The sequence below is a fragment of the Kogia breviceps genome, chromosome 2, assembly GCF_026419965.1.
Source record: "Kogia breviceps isolate mKogBre1 chromosome 2, mKogBre1 haplotype 1, whole genome shotgun sequence".
In the NCBI taxonomy this organism is placed as follows: domain Eukaryota; kingdom Metazoa; phylum Chordata; class Mammalia; order Artiodactyla; family Physeteridae; genus Kogia; species Kogia breviceps.
In genome coordinates, this window is record NC_081311.1 from 66876664 (window position 1) to 66896434 (window position 19771).

The following is a 19771-nucleotide window of genomic DNA, read 5'->3' on the forward strand; positions in this document are numbered from 1 at the left end:
GGTAGATGGTAATCACATTTGCTGAGATGGGAGATATAAGATGGCAAATTTGGGAGAAGGTGATGACTTCATTTTTGTACATGTTGAATTGAAAGGTAACATAGTTTATGTAGTTTGAGATACATTGAAGGCCACACGTGTGAGGCTAGGGAGAGAAATGAGAGCCAAATGTAGTAGTTTGGAAGTTCTATTTGTATAGGTAGTAAATGGAATGTACAAGAAAGAACAGCTGTATCTCATCTAATTCAAATACTTTATTTTATCAATAGCATAGTTAGCAATCAGCATTTCAGTTATCACAAAGAACAATGTAATTTGGGTTAAAGTGTAGGAAATACATAGTTTTGCTCTTAAGCAACACAGGATAAAGATTTTTATAAAATCATACAATGGAGTCAATTAGGTATGTTTGGAGAACTCAAGATTTTTTAAAGAAAGCATGTACAGTACATATTTTCTATTGTAAAAAAGAGAAAAGACCATTTAGGATTTGGTGTTTGATCTTGGTTCCAAAATCCCTGATATTTTATGTCTTCAGTTTCATTTGTATGTTTATTTTCTGAAGATTTTCTTAGTATTTTAAAGGTAGTCATCCTACCGGATGTCCTTGTTATTGAGTTAATATCACAAACCATAAAAGCATCTTTTAAATTTAAGACACAAGTATAAAAGAGAACCCTTTAGTGTTAATGGGGGCATATTTTGTGTTGCCTATTTATTGCTAAATATAATAGTAGAACTTCCTCTCTTTTTCCCTCCTAACATTTGAATTTAAAAATATATGGAATAGAGTGATCTCAAACATCTGTGTTGAATTATATCTTTTATTCCTGTTTAGCTTAGAGAAAAAAAAAATCACTGAGATAGGCAGAACAATTAAAATAAACAGACAAAAAAACCCTCAAAACATGTCAATCAGTATAAAGAGTAGAGGAAATAACACAGGCTTTGGAGTCAGCAGAACTATGTATAAAAGTTGGCTCTGTTAATTATTAACTATAAATATGGGCAGCTATCAAAGTTTCACTTTTCTCATCTTTAAAGTGGGATTATTTTTAGGATTAAATTATGTTACATTTAATCAGTTATATCTCTTCAAACCATGAGTAACAGAAATTTTTACAGGCTATATATCACGAAGTCCAGTGTTGTTTAATTCACCAGTTCATTAACACTAATAGAGTTACATATTTTTTTTCTTTGCTACTTCGATATGACAGCATTCTCTTTGTTGTAAGATGACCACAGCAGTTCTTAGGAGTCACATCCAGATAGGAAAATGTCCAGAGAAAGAAGAGGGACCATCTCTCCAGTATTCCTCTTTGAGCATGAATAACTTTCCCAGAAATCTTCCCCCAATACACTTTCCTAAATCTCATTGGCTAGAACAGGGTGTCAGGTTCTCTTTAAACCAATCACTGCCAAAGGAAATGATTGGGTAATAATCAGAATTTACCTCTAAACTGAGAGCTACAACACCTTTCTGCTGTTTGGATGCTGAACAAATTCATGTTTCTTTTAACAAGGATGTTAATAATGAGTATTGGGGAGCCAACCAATTTTATCTGCTACATGTGATTCTCAAAGTTTGATCCCTTGGACCAGTAGCATTATATCACTTGGGATCTTGTTAGAATTCAAATTCTTCTGCTACACATCAGACATTTTTATCAGGAGATCTGTGGGTAGGGCTCAGCCCTCTATGTGATTTTTTGTGTTTTTGTTTTTGTTTTTGTTTTTTTGCAGTACGCGGGCCTCTCACTGTTGTGGCCTCTCCCGTTGCGGAGTACAGGCTCTGGACGTGCAGGCCCAGTGGCCATGGCTCACGGGCTCAGCCGCTTCGCAGCATGTGGAATCCTCCCAGACCGAGGCACGAACCCGTGTCCCCTGCATCAGCAGGCGGACTCTCAACCACTGCGCCACCAGGGAAGCCCAGCCCTCTGTGTTTTAATGGGCCCTCCAGGTGATTCTGATGCAGGGCCAAGTTCAAAAACCACTGTGTCACGGTAGAGTTTACTGAGGAAAGAATATATTAATACTATTTGCTCAGAGCTACAGCTTTGCACAGCTCCAGAGAGTACCATGTGAATAAAGTGCAAAGAAGAAAGTGACCCCTACTAGGAAGTTTGACTGCAAATCTAGACATGTCACCATCACGCTTTACTGATTTCAACATAGGTAAAACACTAGCAAGATTATTGGTACTTAGTTAGTAATCAATAAATGTTGGTCTGCTATTATTCTGGAACCATATTATGCATGAGATATTGTGGTGGTCACTTTCAGATAGCTTATCATATTTGGATTCCAGATCTGAGACTTTCTGCACCAAGAATACAAGTTACTTACATTTTCACAAGAAAATATCAATTTACCCTGTCAGCACTTAGTATCAAAAACAAATGGAAGTTCTTTTTTCTGATAACCCTGAATGCCCATCCTTCAAGAACTAATTCACCATTGACATCAATTTCAAATAATGTATGATTCACTCCTGTCAGAAGCCATGCTGAGATTATTCATTCATTTATCCATTAAATTTCTGCCTAGAATCAAAATTTTCAAAGTCCTATTTTTGTATCATATCATATCAGAAATCCAAAAAGGTACAAACGAAAAATTTTAAGAATTTAACTTTTTGAAGAAGCGGATGATATTGTTGTATAAAATAAATAATCTTCTTTTTAAAAAATTTTATTTTTTTATTTAATTTTATTTTTTTAACATCTTTATTTGAGTATAACTGTTTTACAATAGTGTGTTAGTTTCTCCTTTGCAACAAAGTGAATCAGTTGTACATATACATATGTTCCCATATCTCTCTTCCCTCTTGTGTCAACCTCCCTGCCACCCTCCCTATCCCAACCCTCTAGGTGGTCACAAAGCACAGATGTGAACTCCCTGTGCTATGCGGCAGCTTCCCACTAGCTATCTAATTTACATGTGGTAGTGTGTATATGTCCCTGCCACTCTCTCACATCGTCACCGCTTACCCTTCCCCCTCCCCATATCCTCAAGTCCATGCTCTAGTAGGTCTGTGTTTTATTCCCGTCCTAACACTAATCTCTTCATGACTTTTTTTTTTTTTTTTTTTAGATTCCATATATATGTGTTAGCATATGGTATTTGTTTTGATCCTTCTGACTTACTTCACTCTGTATGACAGATTCCAGGTCTATCCACCTCATTACAAATAACTCAGTTTCATTTCTTTTTATGGCTGAGTAATATTCCATTGTATATATGTGCCACATCTTCCTTATCCATTCATCTGTTGATGGACACTTAGGTTGCTTCCATGTCCTGGCTATCGAAAATAGAGCTGCAATAAACATTTTGGTACATGACTCTTTTTGAATTATGGTTTTCTCAGGGTATATGCCCAGTAGTGGGATTGCTGGATCATATGATAGTTCTATTTGTAGTTTTTTAAGGAACCTCCATAATGTTCTCCATAGTGGCTGTATCATTTTACATTCCCACCAACAGTGCAAGAGTGTTCCCTTTTCTCCACACCCTCTCCAGCATTTATTGTTTCTAGCGTTTTTGATGATGGCCAATCTGGCCGGTGTGAGATGATATCTCATTATAGTTTTGATTTGCATTTCTCTAATGATTAATGATGTTGAGCATTCTTTCATGTGTTTGTTGGCTATCTGTATATCTTCTTTGGAGAAATGTCTATTTAGTTCTTCTGCCCATTTTGGGGTTGGATTGTTTGTTTTTTTGTTACTGAGCTGCATGCATTGCTTATAAGTTTTGGATATTAATCCTTTGTCAGTTGCTTCATTGGCAAATATTTTCTCCCATTCTGAGGGTTGTCTTTTGGTTTTGTTTATGGTATCCTTTGCTGTGCAAAAGCTTTTAAGTTTCATTAGATCCCATTTGTTTATTTTTGTTTTTATTTCCATTTCTCTAGGAGGTGAGTCAAAAAGGATCTTGCTGTGATTTATGTCATAGAGTGTTCTGCCTATGTTTTCCTCTAAGAGTTTGATAGTGTTTGGCCTTACATGTAGGTCTTTAACCCATTTTGAGTTTATTTCTCTGTATGGTATTAGAGAGTGTTCTAATTTCATACTTTTACATGTACCTGTCCAGTTTTCCCAGCACCACTTATTGAAGAGGCTGTCTTTTCTCCACTGTATATCCTTCCCTCCTTTATCAAAGATAAGGTGACCATATGTGTGTGGGTTTATCTCTGGGCTTTCTATCCTGTTCCATTGATCTGTATTTCTGTTTTTGTGCCAGTACCATACTGTCTTGATTACTGTAGCCTTGTAGTATAGTCTGAAGTCAGGGAGCCTGATTCCTCCAGCACCATTTTTCGTTCTCAAGATTGCTTTGGCTATTCGGGGTCTATTGTGTTTCCATACAAATTGTGAAATTTTTTGTTCTAGTTCTGTAAAAAATGCCAGTGGTAATTTGATAGGGATTGCATTGAATCTGTAGATTGCTTTGGGTAATAGAGTCATTTTCACAATGTTGATTCTTCCAATCCAAGAACATGGTATATTTCTCCACCTATTTGTATCATCTTTAATTTCTTTCATCAGTGTCTTATAGTTTTCTGCATACAAGTCTTTTGTCTCCTTAGGTAGGTTTATTCCTAGATATTTTATTCTTTTTGTTGCAATGGTAAATGGGAGTGTTTTCTTAATTTCCCTCTCAGATTTTTTATCATTAGTGTATGAGAATGCCAGAGATTTCTGTGCATTAATTTTGTATCCTGCTACTTTACCAAATCCATTGATGAGCTTTAGTAGTTTTCTGGTAGCATCCTTAGGATTCTCTATGTATAGTATCATGTCATCTGCAAACAGTGTCAGCTTTACTTTTCTTTTCCTATTTGGATTCCTTTCATTTCTTTTTTTTTCTCTGATTGCTGTGGCTAGAACTTCCAAAACTATGTTGAATAAGAGTTGTGAGAGTCGGCATCCTTGTCTTGTTCCTGATCTTAGTGGAAATGGTTTCAGTTTCTCACCATTTAGAACAATGCTGGCTGTGGGTTTGTCATATATGGCCTTTATTATGGTGAGGAAAGTTCTCTCTATGCCTACTTTCTGCAGGGTTTTTATCATAAATGGGTGTTGAATTTTGTCAAAAGCTTTCTCTGCATCTATTGAAATGATCATATGCTTTTTCTCCTTCAGTTTGTTGATATGGTGTATCAGGTTGATTGATTTGCATATATTGAAGAATCCTTGCATTCCTGGAATAAACCCCACTTGATCATGGTGTGTGATCCTTTTAATGTGCTGTTGGATTCTGTTTGCTAGTATTTTGTTGAGGATTTTTACATCTATGTTCATCAGTGATATTGGCCTATAGTTTTCTTTCTTTGTGACGTCTTTGTCTGGTTTTGGTATCAGGGTGGTGGTTGCCTCATAGAATGAGTTTGGGAGTGTTACTTCCTTTGCTATATTTTGGAAGAGTTTGAGAAGGATAGGTGTTAGCTCTTCTCTAAATGTTTGATAGAATTCGCCTGTGAAGCCCTCTGGTCCTGGGCTTTTGTTTGTTGGAAGATTTTGAATCACAGTTTCAATTTCAGTGCTTGTGATTGGCCTGTTCATATTTTCTACTTCTTCCTGGTTCAGTCTCAGCAGCTTGTGCATTTCTAAGAATTTGTCCATTTCTTCCAGGTTGTCCATTTTATTGGCATAGAGTTGCTTGTAGTAATCTCTAATAATCTTTTGTATTTCTGCAGAGTCAGTTGTTACATCTCCTTTTTCAGTTCTAATTCTATTGATTTGAGTCTTCTCCCTTTTTTTCTTGATGAGTCTGGCTAATGGTTTATCAATTTTATTTATCTTCTCAAAGAACCAGCTTTTACTTTTATTGATCTTTGCTATTGTTTCTTTCATTTCTTTTTCATTTATTTCTGATCTGATCTTTATGATTTCTTTCCTTCTGCTAAATTTGGGGGTTTTTTGTTCTTCCTTCTCTAATTGCTTTAGGTGCAAAGTTAGGTTGTTTATTCGAGATGTTTCTTGTTTCTTAAGGTAGGATTGTATTGCTATAAACTTCCCTCTTAGAACTGCTTTTGCTATATCCCATAGGTTTTGGGTCGTCATGTCTCCATTGTCATTTGTTTCTAAGTATTTTTTGATTTCCTCTTTGATCACTTCGTTATTAAGTAGTGTATTGTTTATCCTCCCTGTGTTTGTATTTTTTACAGATCTTTTCCTGTAATGGATATCTAGGCTCATAGCATTGTGGTCGGAAAAGATACTTGATATGATTTCAATTTTCTTAAATTTGCCAAGGCTAGATTTGTGACCCAATATATGATCTATCCTGGAGAATGTTCCATGAGCACTTGAGAAAAATGTGTATTCTGTTGTTTTTGGATGGAATGTCCTATACATATCAATTTAAGTCCATCTTGTGTAATGTATCATTTAAAGCTTGCGCTTCCTTATTTATTTTCATTTTGGATGATCTGTCCATTGGTGAAAGTGGGGTGTTAAAGTCCCCTACTATGATTGTGTTACTGTCGATTTCCCCTTTCATGGCTGTTAGTATTTGCTTTATGTATTGAGGTGCTCCTATGTTGGGTGCATAAATATTTACAATTGTTATATCTTCTTCATGGATCGATCCCTTGATCATTATCTAGTGTCCTTCTTTGTCTCTTGTAATGGTTTTTATTTTAAAGTCTATTTTGTCTGATATGAGAATTGCTACTCCAGCTTTCTTCTGATTTCCATTTGCATGGAATATCTTTTTCCATCCCCTCACTTTCAGCCTGTAAGTGTCCCTAGGTCTGAAGTGGGTCTCTTGTAGACAGCATATATATGGGTCTTGCTTTTGTATCCATTCAGCCAGTCTGTGTCTTTTGGTGGGAGCATTTAATCCATTTACATTTAAGGTAATTATTGATATGTACGTTCCTATTACCATTTACTTAATTGTTTCGGGCTGTTCTTGTAGGTCTTTTCCTTCTCTTGTGTTTCTTGCCCAGAGAAGTTACTTTAGCATTTGTTGTAACACTGGTTTGGTGGTGTTGAACTCTCTCAGCTTTTGCTTGTCTGTAAAGGTTTTAATTTCTCCATCAAATCTGAATGAGATCCTTGCTGGGTAGAGTAATCTTGGTTGTAGGTTTTTTTCCTTCATCACTTTTAATATGTCCTGCCACTCCCTTCTGGCTTGTAGGGTTTCTGCTGAAATATCAGATGTTAACCTTATGGGGATTCCCTTGTGTGTTATTTGTTGTTTTTCCCTTGCTGCTTTTAATATGTTTTCTTTGTATTTAATTTTTGACAGTTTGATTATTATGTGTCTTGGCGTGTTTATCCTTGGGTTTATCCTGTATGGGACTCTCTGTGCTTCCTGGACTTGATTGACTATTTCCTTTCCTATATTAGGGACGTTTTCAACTATAATCTATTCAAATATTTTCTCAGTCCCTTTCTTTTTCTCTTCTTCTTCTGGGAACCCTATAATTCGAATGTTGGTGCGTTTAATGTTGTCCCAGAGGTCTCTGAGACTGTCCTCAGTTCTTTTCATTCTTTTTTCTTTCTTCTGCTCTGCAGTAGTTATTTCCACTATTTTATCTTCCAGGTCACTTATCCGTCCTTCTGCCTCAGTTATTCTGCTACTGATCCCGTCTAGAGTATTTTTCATTTCATTTATTGTGTTGCTCATCGTTGCTTCCTTCCTCTTTATTTCTCCTAGGTCCTTGTTAACTCTTTCTTGCAATTTATCTATTCTATTTCCAAGATTTTGAATCACCTTTACTATCATTATTCTGAATTCTTTTGCAGGTATACTGCCTATTTCCTCTTCATTTGTTAGGTCTGGTGTTTTTTTATCTTGCTCCTTCATCTGCTGTGTGTTTTTCTGTCTTCTCATTTTGCTTATCTTACTGTGTTTGGGGTCTCCTTTTTGCAGGCTGCAGGTTTGTAGTTCCCGTTGTTTTTGGTGGCTGTCCCCAGTGGCTGAAGTTGGTTCAGTGGGTTGAGTAGGTTTCCTGGTTGGGGGGACTAGTGCCTCTGTTCTGATGGATTAGGCTGGATCTTATCTTTATGGTGGGCAGGTCCACGTCTGGTGGTGTGTTTGGGGATGTTGATAGCCTTATTATGATTTTAGGCAGCCTCTCTGTTAATGGGTGGGGCTGTAGATCTGTCTTGCTCTTTGTTGGTCATAGGGTGTCCAGCACTGTTCGTTGCTGTTTCTTGAGTGTAGCTGGGTCTTGGTGTTGAGATGGAGATCTCTGGGAGATTTTTGCCATTTGATATTACGAGGAGCTGGGAGTTCTTTTGTGGACCAGTGTCCTGAGGTTGGTTCTCCGACCTCAGAGACACAGCCCTGACACCTGGCTGGAGTGCCATGAGCCTTTAATCCATATGGCTCAAAATAAAAGTGAGAAAAAATAGAAAGGAAAGAAAGGAAGGAAGGAAGGAGGGAGGGAAGGAAGGAAGGAAGGAAGAAAGGAAGGGAGGGAAGAAGAAAGGAAGGAAGGAGCGAATAAAGGAAGGGAGGAAGGAAGAAAGGAAGGAAGGAAGGAGGAGAGAAAGGAAGAGAAGAAGGAAGGAAGGAAGAAAGGGAGGAAGGAAGGGAGGAAGGAGGGAAGTAGGGAAGAAAGGAGGGAAGAAAGGAAGAAAGAAAGGGAGAAGACAAAATAAAGTAGGATAAAATATAGTTATTAAAATAAAAAATAATTAAGAAGAAAAATTTCTATAAAAAAAAAAAAAACGGGTTGGTCTAACCCTAGGACAAATGGTGAAAACAAAGCTATACAGACAAAATCTCACACAGCAGCACACACATACACACTCACAAAAAGAAAAAGCGGGAAAATAATAATATATCTTGCTCCCAAAGTCCACCTCCTCAACTTGGGATATTTCACTGTCTATTCAGGTTTTCCACAGATGCAGGGCACTTCAAGTTGACTGTGGAGCTTTAATTCGCTGCTTCTGAGACTGCTGGGAGAGACCTCCCCCTCTCCTCTTTGTTCGCACAGCTCCTGGGGTTCAGCTTTGGACTTGGCCCCGCCTCTGCGCGTAGGTCGTCCGAGGGCGTCTGCCCTTCGCTCAGACAGGACGGTGTTAAAGGAGCAGCTGATTCGGGGGCTGTGGCACAGGCCGGCGGGAGGGAGGGGCACAGATGCGTGTGGAGCCCGCGGCGGCAGAGGCCGGCGTGACGCTGCACCGGCCCGAGGCGCGCCGCGCGTTCTGCTGAGGAAGCTGTCCCTGGATCCCGGGAACCCGGCAGTGGCGGGCTGCACGGGCTCCCTGAAGGGGCGGTGTGGAGAGTGACCTGTGCTCGCACACAGGCCTCTTGGTGGCGGCAGCAGCAACCCTAGCGTCCCACACCTGTCTCTACTGTCCATGCCAACAGCTGCGGCTCACGCCCGTTTCTGGAGCTCCTTTAAGGGTGCGCTTAATCCCCTCTCCTCTCGCACCAGGAGACAAAGAGGCAAGAAAAAGTCTCTTGCCTCTTCGGCAGCTCCAGACTTCAACCGGACTCCCTCCCGGCTAGTCGTGGTGCATTAACCCCTTCAGGGTGTTTTCACTCCGCCAACTCCAGAACTTTCCTTGGGATCCAACCGAAGCCCGAGCCTCAGCCTCCAGCCCCCGCCTGCCCCAGCCGGTGAGCAGACAAGCCTCTCGGGCTGGTGAGTGCTGGTCGGCACCGATCCTCTGTGGGATCTCTCCGTTTTGCCCTCCGCACCCTGTGGCTGCGCTCTCCTCCACAGCTCCGTAGCTTCCCCCCTCCACCACCCGCAGTCTCCGCCCGCGAAGGGGCTTCTAGTGTGTGGGAATCTTTCCTCCTTCACGGCTCCCTCCCACTGGTGTGGGTCCTGTTCCTATTCTTTGTCTCTGTTTATTCTTTTTTCTTTTGCCCTACCCAGGTATGTGGGGAGTTTCTTGCCTTTTGGGAGGTCTGAGGTCTTCTGCCAGCGTTCGGTGGGTGTTATAGGAGCAGTTCCACGTGTAGATGTATTTCTGATGTATCTGTGAGGAGGAAGGTGATCTCCGCGTCTTACTCTTCCACCATCTTCTCGCCTCTCTAAAATAAATATTCTTTTGAAGAATGCCTTTACATCTTTTATAACACTATTTGTGAAGACTATTTTTGTTATGTTGTTTAATAACGAAAAATATAAATACATAAATGATACATTCACTCCCCTTAGCATATAGTGTTGAAGAGGAAAATCTTTTTAAGTCATTCCCAGTGAAAACTTTTAAGTGCCGAGCCCCATTTTAGTAAATAATATGAACCATGTAGTACATTGCTTCACTTTTGCCTGGAATACAACAGATCAGTTTTATAATTAATTACTGTACCTTAACTCTAGAAGTTTTTATGTAATTACACTTGTCTTCCCTAACTTTTGTTATGTGGCTATTGGTTATTTTGGCCTTGTTTTAAGTTTTAAAAGCTTATTGTACCCTTGCCTCTTTTTTGAGCTTCTTTGAATTATTTTCTCTTTTGGAAGTAGGAAAGTTATAAAGATTAATCTCTCCTTCCATCCACTCACAAATCCTTACCCCCATGATTCTATACACGTATCTTTTCTTCCAACAACCCATGCTTTATTTTACTACCCATTCATCTGTCCATACATCTGCTATCCTCCTGTCCATTCATTTGTCTTTTTCTAATGTCTTTCTGCTTGTAACCAAATGTAGCTAGAAAAAGTGAGCACAGTGCATGTGTGATTATGAATAGACCTATGGATCCAGAGAGTCTATGCTAGAAATAGGCCAGTTTCTTCATTTTACAGAATTTTAGCTCCCTTAAAAAAAAATTGACTGACCTTCCACAATCCTAGCTTACATTGATGCAGAGGTTTCTGGATTTCTGTAACTATTTAAAAAAATTTAGCAGAGTTATAAATCTTGATTTACTTCAATAGACTTGTTTAAAATAATGTTTGTAACCAATGTACATAATTCCAGCATTACAAAAATAGAGCTTAAGGGGTAAATATTTATAAAATAAGTCACTTCAGTTGCCTTAAATAGAAGCTTCCCTGCTGCATTTAAAATATGACTTTTCTTCATCTGATCAAGAAATATTAGTAAAAGGAGAAATTCAATACAACAGGCTCTCTCACTCAAGAAGTTCACAATCAATTTTTATTCGACTTTCTAGAAAAACATCTATGAATGAATCATACGTGCATATATATTTAAATCATATTAATCTGGGCTCCTGAAATTTTTAATATATTGATTATAATAGCAAGAAGATTCAAGATAAATGAATATCAGATACAAGAAAAATGAATTTGTTCTTTAAAAATCTTAATATTGTACACTTGTACATAGGAAGCCCTTACAAACTTTGTGATATTGAGTGACTAAAGGGAAAGTAAAATCACTACTGTCAATGAGATTGAGTCTGTACTCTTTCACTGTAATATTATAACTCACTAAAAATAATGATAATTCTGTCAAAGTAAAAATAACAAGTTGGCACTGAAATTTCAGAACATTTTTAACATATATTTCAACTAGTATAATTTCAGCAGATGTGAAATCCCATAACCCTCATGGGATTAACACAGTAAGCAAAGATATCTATAGTTCCTCAAAGCACAAGCAAAACATACATTTTCTTGTTTAAGGTATTCACCTATATTTATACAAAGGTGAATATATATTGACCAAAAAAGCTAAGAATGGTATCAGTAAACAGAACCTGACACAATTTTGCAATGGCCCAGGACATTTCTAGGTGCCAAAGAGGGTTATTTCCAAAGGTTTATAACTCGTATTTGTGAAGTATACATAGAAAAACTACACAGATGATACTCACTCTTCCAGGATCTAAACCAGTGTCCTACAGAGGACAGGTGCTCAACAAATACTTGATTGCAAGTACTTGGAACAGTGCTAACAGAATACTTTGCAAGGATAGAACTGAGCTATATCTATACTGTCTAAAATGATAGCCACATATGGTGAGCTAGAGTGACTGAGGAAGTGAATTTTTAATTGTATTTAATTTGTATCAGTTTAACGTACATTTAGTTAAATAGCAGGATATTTCTAGCAGCTAGTGGATTGGGCAGCACGACTTTAGAAAGTAGTCAAGGGTAAGCAACCAGATGATACACACCTTAAAACAAATTCATTTGTTGCTATTTACATTTGGTTTTAGGTTTCCTTCCACTGCCCATATCCTTGTTGTCAGTTCTATATTTTTGAAATTGTATAATGTTAACATGCTTATAAGAGTTAAAAATACACAAAATATATTCAGCTACTGATCTATCTTCTCATATTTCTTCTACCCAATTCTTAGCATCCCTTGTAAATAACAAGTTTCCTTATTCCTTTATCTTTCATGTGAGTCTTTTTTTAATATTTGTGAAAATAAGCAGATCAAGGATGTGCTTTTTTATTTCCTCTTCACTCTTACACAAAAGGTAATATATTGCTACATATGAAATCATAAGTTCGTGCTGACACTTCCAATGCAATCCCATCCCGTAGGGTTCTTTGTCTTATCACATTCCATTGTAGTACCTCTCTTATTCCATAGTGAGAACCCTGACTCTCAAAACTATCTACACGTTTACTCATTGTTTCCACGTACAACACACAGAAATACCCACAGGTATTTCCAACTGCTTTTTCGACTCCACTGTTTCCTCAGCCCCATATCTTGCTCCTTTGATTCACTTTTTGTTGTAAGAATCTATTGACAAGTATCTCCCTAATGAAGAGTTCATGGAGATTAAATATTCTGTGTACGTGCAAGCCTGAAAAAATCTTTATCCCACTGTTCACTTAATTAACTGGCTGAGTATTGAATCTCATTTCTGAAATACTTTCTACTTAATACTTGAATGCATTGCTTCATATTTTTCCTTTTTGTATCCAGTGTTGCTCTTGAAAAGTCTAATACCAATCTGATTTAAATATTTTATAGATGACCCTTTTTCTCTTGAAGATTTAGTTCTTCTCTTTACCCTCAGTGTTCTTTAATGTTTGAGGATATGTCTCAGCTTGGTTATCCTTGCATCCAGCAGCAGAATATAGTGGTAATGGATACAGGCTCTGAGTCTGAATACCTGGTGCTGAATTCTGACTCTGATACCTACCCCCTTCCTGAGGAAACAAAGGTGACTTGACAGAGTTTCTGATTTTAAGAGCTCTCTGTCAGGATTTTGGAAGTGGCTGAGTACAGGAAAACACATGCAGTTAGAGACATAGGATCTTTAGCAAATGTATGTCTTTAGTGTCAGCAAGTCCAAGAGACAAGATTGCCTAACACGGTTAGAGGCATGGGTGGGCTGGTGATCAGGGAAAGTTTCACAAAGAACTGATATCTATGAAGATAAATATGAAGAGTGGGTAGAAAGTTATCAGGTAGACAGGGTTAGGAAAAGGGCTGTTCTCAGGCATATAATCATAGACAGCTGGACAGAGAGAGTTGGAGTCTGGGGAGCTGAGATCAACTCTTTTTCTTCTCACCCAAGAAATCCCCAGCAACATGTGAAGGACCGCCTTCCCAATCTGTCTGTACACCTCAGCATCTTTAAAGATTTTTCCCCCCTAGACATTTCTATTGATGTAAAAAAATAAAACCGTCAGTTAATTTACCAGCAAAATGTGTTTATTCAGGAACAGCAAAGAATTGCAACACAGGACATGGAATCTGTGGCAAACTGTAGGTAGGTCTGGAAAACAAAGGAAAGGAACATTCTTTTATGGAGAAGGAAGAGTGGGCGGGGCTGTTACAAACAAAATGTCCATTGGAAGAAACTGGGAGTTTGAAGTGTAGGGGCTTTTCACTGGCAGAATTGAGACAGTCTCTCATTGGTTGGGCCATTGCCAGGCAAGGAGAAATTCTTCCTCCTGCTGGGTAGTAAAATAGGAACTTTCTTCCTTTCAGAGATGCAAAGGTATGTCTCCTCCTGTTGTGTCTGCAATTGATAACAAGAGGTAGAGTGTGAGAGCTGCCCCTTCTGTCTTCCCAAATCCATTTTAAATGAGGTTTCTGTTTATTAATGTTTACATTTCCCTGTTCCTATGGCCCATGTTCCTATGGTCATCAGTGTGTGATCCCCTGCACACTGATCTGTATTTAGCTAGAGATACAGATCATGGAGCTCCTTTACTTCTCTATTTTTCTTTCACTCTTTTCCTGTGTGTGCTTTTCTTTCTTTTTTTTTTTTTAAATTAATTAATTTATTTTTGTCTGTGTTAGGTCTTCATTGCTGTGCATGGGCTTTCTCCAGTTGCGGTGGGCAGGGGCTACTCTTCATTGCTGTGCGCGGGCTTCTCATTGTGGTGTCTTTTCTTTGTTGTGGAGCACGGGCTCTAGGCGCACGGGCTTCAGCAGTTGTGTCTCGCGGGCTCTAGAGCGCAGGCTCATTAGTTGTGGTGCACGGGCCCAGTTGCTCTGCGGCATGTGGGATCTTCCCGGACCAGGGCTCGAACCCATGACCCTTGCATTGGCAGGCAGATTCTTAACTGCTGTGCCACCAGGGAAGTCCTGTGCTTTTCTTGACAGTAGAAACTGAAGAGGTTAAAGAATGAGCTTAAGCAATAGATAAGATGGTGGGTGATTCTAAAGGAGGAAAATTTAAACTGTTTAAACTCAAGAACAAGAGAGTAGATAAACAATTAAAGTAATCCAGAGGCTTAACCAGTAGAACGAACACACACACACACACACACACACACACACACACACACACACACACACACACCTGATCAATATATTAAAAAGGAAGAGGGAAGTATACCCTCCAGAAAGGGTATAATGTAAAAGCTGGAATCTGCCAAGTGTTAGTGAGGATGTAAACCAGCTAGAACTCTCAGGCACTGTTGATAAGAGTAAAATGTGTTCCAACCACTTTGGAAACTGTCAGTGTCTATTAACAAGGTACAAAAGTATATTCTGTGATTCAGAAATTCCACTGATAGGTATAGTCCCTGAAAATATGTATGTAAATTCCCTGAAAATATGTACATATATTCCTAGCACCAAAAAGTGCACAATATTTCATAGCATCACTATGTATAGTAGTCCCAAACTGGAAATTATCCAAATGCCCATTAACTATAGAATGGATAAATAAATTGTGGTATAATTGTACATTGGAATACTATACAGTAATAAGAATGAGAAATCTAAACCTACATACAGCAATATGAGTCAAATCACATAAGTTTAATGTTGAGTGAAACTTGATACAAAAGAAAATATACTAAAAATAGAACTAACATATGACCCAGCAATCCCACTACTGGGCATATACCCTGAGAAAACCATAATTCAAAAAGAGTCATGTACCAAAATGTTCATTGCAGCTCTATTTACAATAGCCAGGACATGGAAGCAACCTAAGTGTCCATCAACAGATGAATAGATAAAGAAGATGTGGCGCATATATACAATGGAATATTACTCAGCTATAAAAAGAAACAAAATTGAGTTATTTGTAGTGAGGTGGATGGACCTAGAGTCTGTCATACAGACCTACTAGACCATGGACTTGAGGATATGGGGAGGGGGAAGGGTAAGCTGTGACAAAGTGAGAGAGTGGCATGGACATATATACACTACCAAATGTAAAATAGTTAGCTAGTGGGAAGCAGCCGCATAGCACAGGGAGATCAGCTAGGTGGTTTGTGACTACCTAGAGGGGTGGGATAGGGAGGGTGGGAGGGAGGGAGACGCAAGAGGGAAGAGATATGGGAACATATATATATGTATAACTGATTCACTTTGTTATACAGCAGAAACTAACCCACCATTGTAAAGCAATTACACTCCAATAAAGATATTAAAAAATAAAAGAATATATACGGTATGATTCTATTTGAACGAACTGAAACAGGCAAAACTAATGTATTCTCTTAGACCTTTCCAGTCTCTTAGTGTGGTATATATCCATTGTAAAACAAATTACTTCAAAATTTAGTAGCTTAAAACAGCAAATATTTATTATCTTTCACATTTTCTGAGAGTTAGGAATCCAGGAGCGGCTTAGCTGTGTAATTCTGCCTCAGTCTCATGACATTGCAGTCAAGATGTCATCTGAAGCTACAGTTATTTTGAAGGCTTGAGTGAAACTAAAGGATCTACCTCTAAGCCCATGGCTGCTGGTCCAAGGCCTCATATCCTTGCTGGCTGTTAGCTAGCAGCCTCAGTTCCTTGCCATGTGGACATCCCAATTACGCTCTTCTCAGCATAACATCTAAAGTTCTTGAGAGCAAGTAGTACATGAGAGAGAATGACCAAGATGGAATTCTTGAAGTCTTTTTTAAATAGCTTAAGAAGCAACATCCCATCATTTATACTACGTTCTATTTGGCACACAGATCTGGCACAATGTGGGGAAGGGGTATACTGAGATGTGAATGCCTGGAGGCTGGGATCATTAGAGGCCATGTTGAGTGCTGGCTATTACACCTGGTAAAAATTTAAATTGATGAATTTTGAGAAGTTTGATAGTATAGGAAATTGCATTGATAGTTTAAATATTTGAGAATTCATCCTAAGAAATACAAAAACAACTAACAAAAATTTTTTTTTCAGAGGCAACTTGTTAACTCCATTAAAATAGTGTGTTACATAATGAGCAGAGGTCATCATAGACCATCATCATAGACCATTACTTGGTCCTGGTCCAACTTTAAATACTTAAATAGTTACATTCATTTAACCAATTATTGTGGTGTTAACAAATTGGAAAATGTTATGAGGAAAATTGTGAAAGAGCTAAATTTTATATTAAGTAGTCATGACTAATTTCTAAAACATTTAAATAAATGAATATTATTGATTAATATTAATGTATTATTGAGAAACATCAAGATTAAGCTTTAGGGAAAACAGCTAAGTCCCTAAGGCACTGGAGATACCCAAAGCTGGACACTCACGCTAATTAAATAATCCAGTATTTCATATATAGAAAAAAGATTTCTGCCAAAGGGGGAAAAAGGTATCAATATAGTATCATGAAGCCATGACAACAAAGTCTTTTCTCTCTGTTATTTTATTTCTTAGAGGTTTTTTTTGTTGTTGTTGTTGAGCTATTCCAGATGTTTGAAAGGTAGGGGTAGAGTAGAATAGTGAGGCCAGTATGGCTCTTGTTAACTGTGTGATGTGTCATAAAGCACTCATTCTGATCCTTGATTCTCTCATTTGAAAAAAAGGAAAAATTCTCACCAGTGATTGACTTTTATGATATGTAATCTGTGAGGGACCAAACACAGTATTGATACATACTCTTGGTTTCCTTAAAAAAAAAGGTATGAATCTTGATAATCAATGTTTGTTCAATAAATCTAAAAAATGAAGAGTATGTGGCCTTTATAGAAGTCATGCATATGCTTAATTGCACTTTCTGCTGTAATTTCTTCCCACTTACTTAGCATCATGTAAAGAAATGGTGACTTAGCATTATGTGAGTTTTCAAAGCCAAATACCTCTATCATTGGTAATTTTCAAAGACAACAGTATGATTAGAAATATTTTAATCTGCATTTTATTAATGATAGAAAATATAATTTAGTGACATCATTGGAGATGATTACCTATAATGAGTCTGGATTTTTTTCTGACCTACTTAATCCAATAATTATGTACCCTTACCTACTTTCAAAAGCACTTAATAAACTTAGCAAGAAGTGAGAAGGGATAAAATATTCCTAAGTTAGTATCAGAGAGAGACTCAAGGCCTGGGAGAAGTTGGCTCTATTGCCAGAAAATTAACATTAATTTAGAAATTAATTGACATTAACATTAACATTAATTTCAGTGCCCCAGGAGCACTGAAATTAAGAAGCCAAAAGTATTTTACTTATCAAAAGGAAGCAGTGCAGCTTCGGTGATCAGAGAGCAAGCTCTGGAGTCTCAGTTAGCAGCCTGCCACTTACTAGCTGTTTGACCTCAGTTTCCTCATCAGTGAAATCAGGATAATAATAGTTCTTGCCTCACAGGGCTGCTGTGGGGATTAAACGAGACAATGCATACAAAATGCTTAGCACAGTGCCAAGATGAGTAAGCACTCAATGGATATTATTATTCTGCATATTCTGAATAAGGTTGGTAGAGAAAGTACAGACTTCTAACGAGTTCAGGACTGGCTTAGAATTTGGCAGTATAAAATAGACAAGATACTTTGAATTTGATAAGGTATTGACCCAAAGGCCACTTCTGTTTAATAAATCTACACTCCAAAGTTCAGAACAGTTGATTCTACCTGGGATTTCAAATGATTAGAGTGAATTTGTTTAAGGTGTCCCCCTCTCTGATCAATGATTGTATAACATGATGGATGGTATACTGTGTGTAAACCTTGTTCTCTTGAAATGTAGGTAGATTATGGATTTGAGATAGCTTTGTCAATTTGTTTTTCCTTCTAAATTACCACTAACTGGCTACTTAATTATACTCACTTTGTATTTTCTTGAAAGCATTAAAAAATTTCACGCCCACTCTGATCCCAGAAACCATACGTCCATAGTATGAATAAAGCACACCCACAGCTGATGTTTAAGCTAATGAAATGAGAAATGTATTACATGTCGGCTTTGAATAGCTCATTTACGCTGTTAGAGTGAAAAAAAGTAGTAGTTTCCATCTGTACTTCAGACATTAAACATTTGCTTCTCAAAGATTTTAAATGGAACTAATATTAGTTTATTAGTAAGAGACCCCTAGAGGAGTTTATTTGAAATCATGTTGCAACAATGAAAAGGCTATGATGTATTTTCCTTAAAATACACCAAATCTTTCTCACATTATCTCACATGACAGTGAAAACTAGACCTTTACATGATTTGATGCTTGTCTCTCTTTTTTTTTTTTTTTTTTTTTTTTTTTTGTGGTACGCGGGCCTCTCTCACTGTTGTGGCCTCTCCCACTGCAGAGCACAGGCTCCGGACGCGCAGGTTCAGCGGCCATATAGGTGATACATTTTAGTAGGTGGAGGAAAGATGAGACTAGATAAAATATGGGTACCTATGTATATTGCCAACATTTCCCCATATCAAGAACATGGCAGGTAGGATTGCAAGACATGGTATGCCATACATGCAGATAGAGATTTGGATGTAGGAAAAAATAATATTTATTAATATTTTTGTGTTAGATAAAGTACTATATCTTCCAGGTTTGGAATCATTGCTCTAAAAATTAATTGCTTTTATCCTGCATATTCACATGGGGAAGAAACTTATTCAATATGATATGGTATAGTAGTTAAAAGTCATATTAGCGAATGACTCTGTGAAAGATTCTTGATTTCTCTGTGTCTTTGTCATTCAACTAAGTATGAACCGCAGGTTAATACTGGGGTTGTTTTAAGATTTAAATCACAGCAAACACTTAGAAAACCGCCTTGAATCTACTGAAGAGTTAATGAATGTTGTTATCATTAACCTTAAAAGTAAAGTCAGAGAAACTTTTTTAATTGAGACTATTTTGAAATCTTAATTTAAAAAAAGGGCATTCTATGGATTGGCCTTACTGATTGATATATCCCTATACTCATTCAGTGTTGTGTTATCTTACATAGAAACGTTTTGCTTATAAGATCACCAGTTTCTTTGCATTCATCTTTTTGATGATGAGGAAATATTTTATCAAAAGAAAGTTTACAGTAGTTTTATTATTTCTATGAGATAGAATTAGTATCTTTAGTTAATTTTCTTCTATTTAGCAACTCAAATGTTTTTTCTTTAAATATGTTTATGTTTACAATTTCAACTATTATTCACACCAATTCTTTTTTTGTCATTTCTTTGAGCTTACATTGGATAGGATGAAAAATAATTATATGGTTCCAGAC

General features: G+C 37.6%; 1 protein-coding gene across 4 annotated transcripts in view; it reads left to right on the plus strand.

Annotated features, from left to right (window-relative positions):
* CTNNA3 (catenin alpha 3) overlaps positions 1-19771 on the plus strand; it is a 1725986-nt gene that overhangs the window by 1383795 nt on the left and 322420 nt on the right. The gene's annotated exons all lie outside the window — the stretch shown is intronic.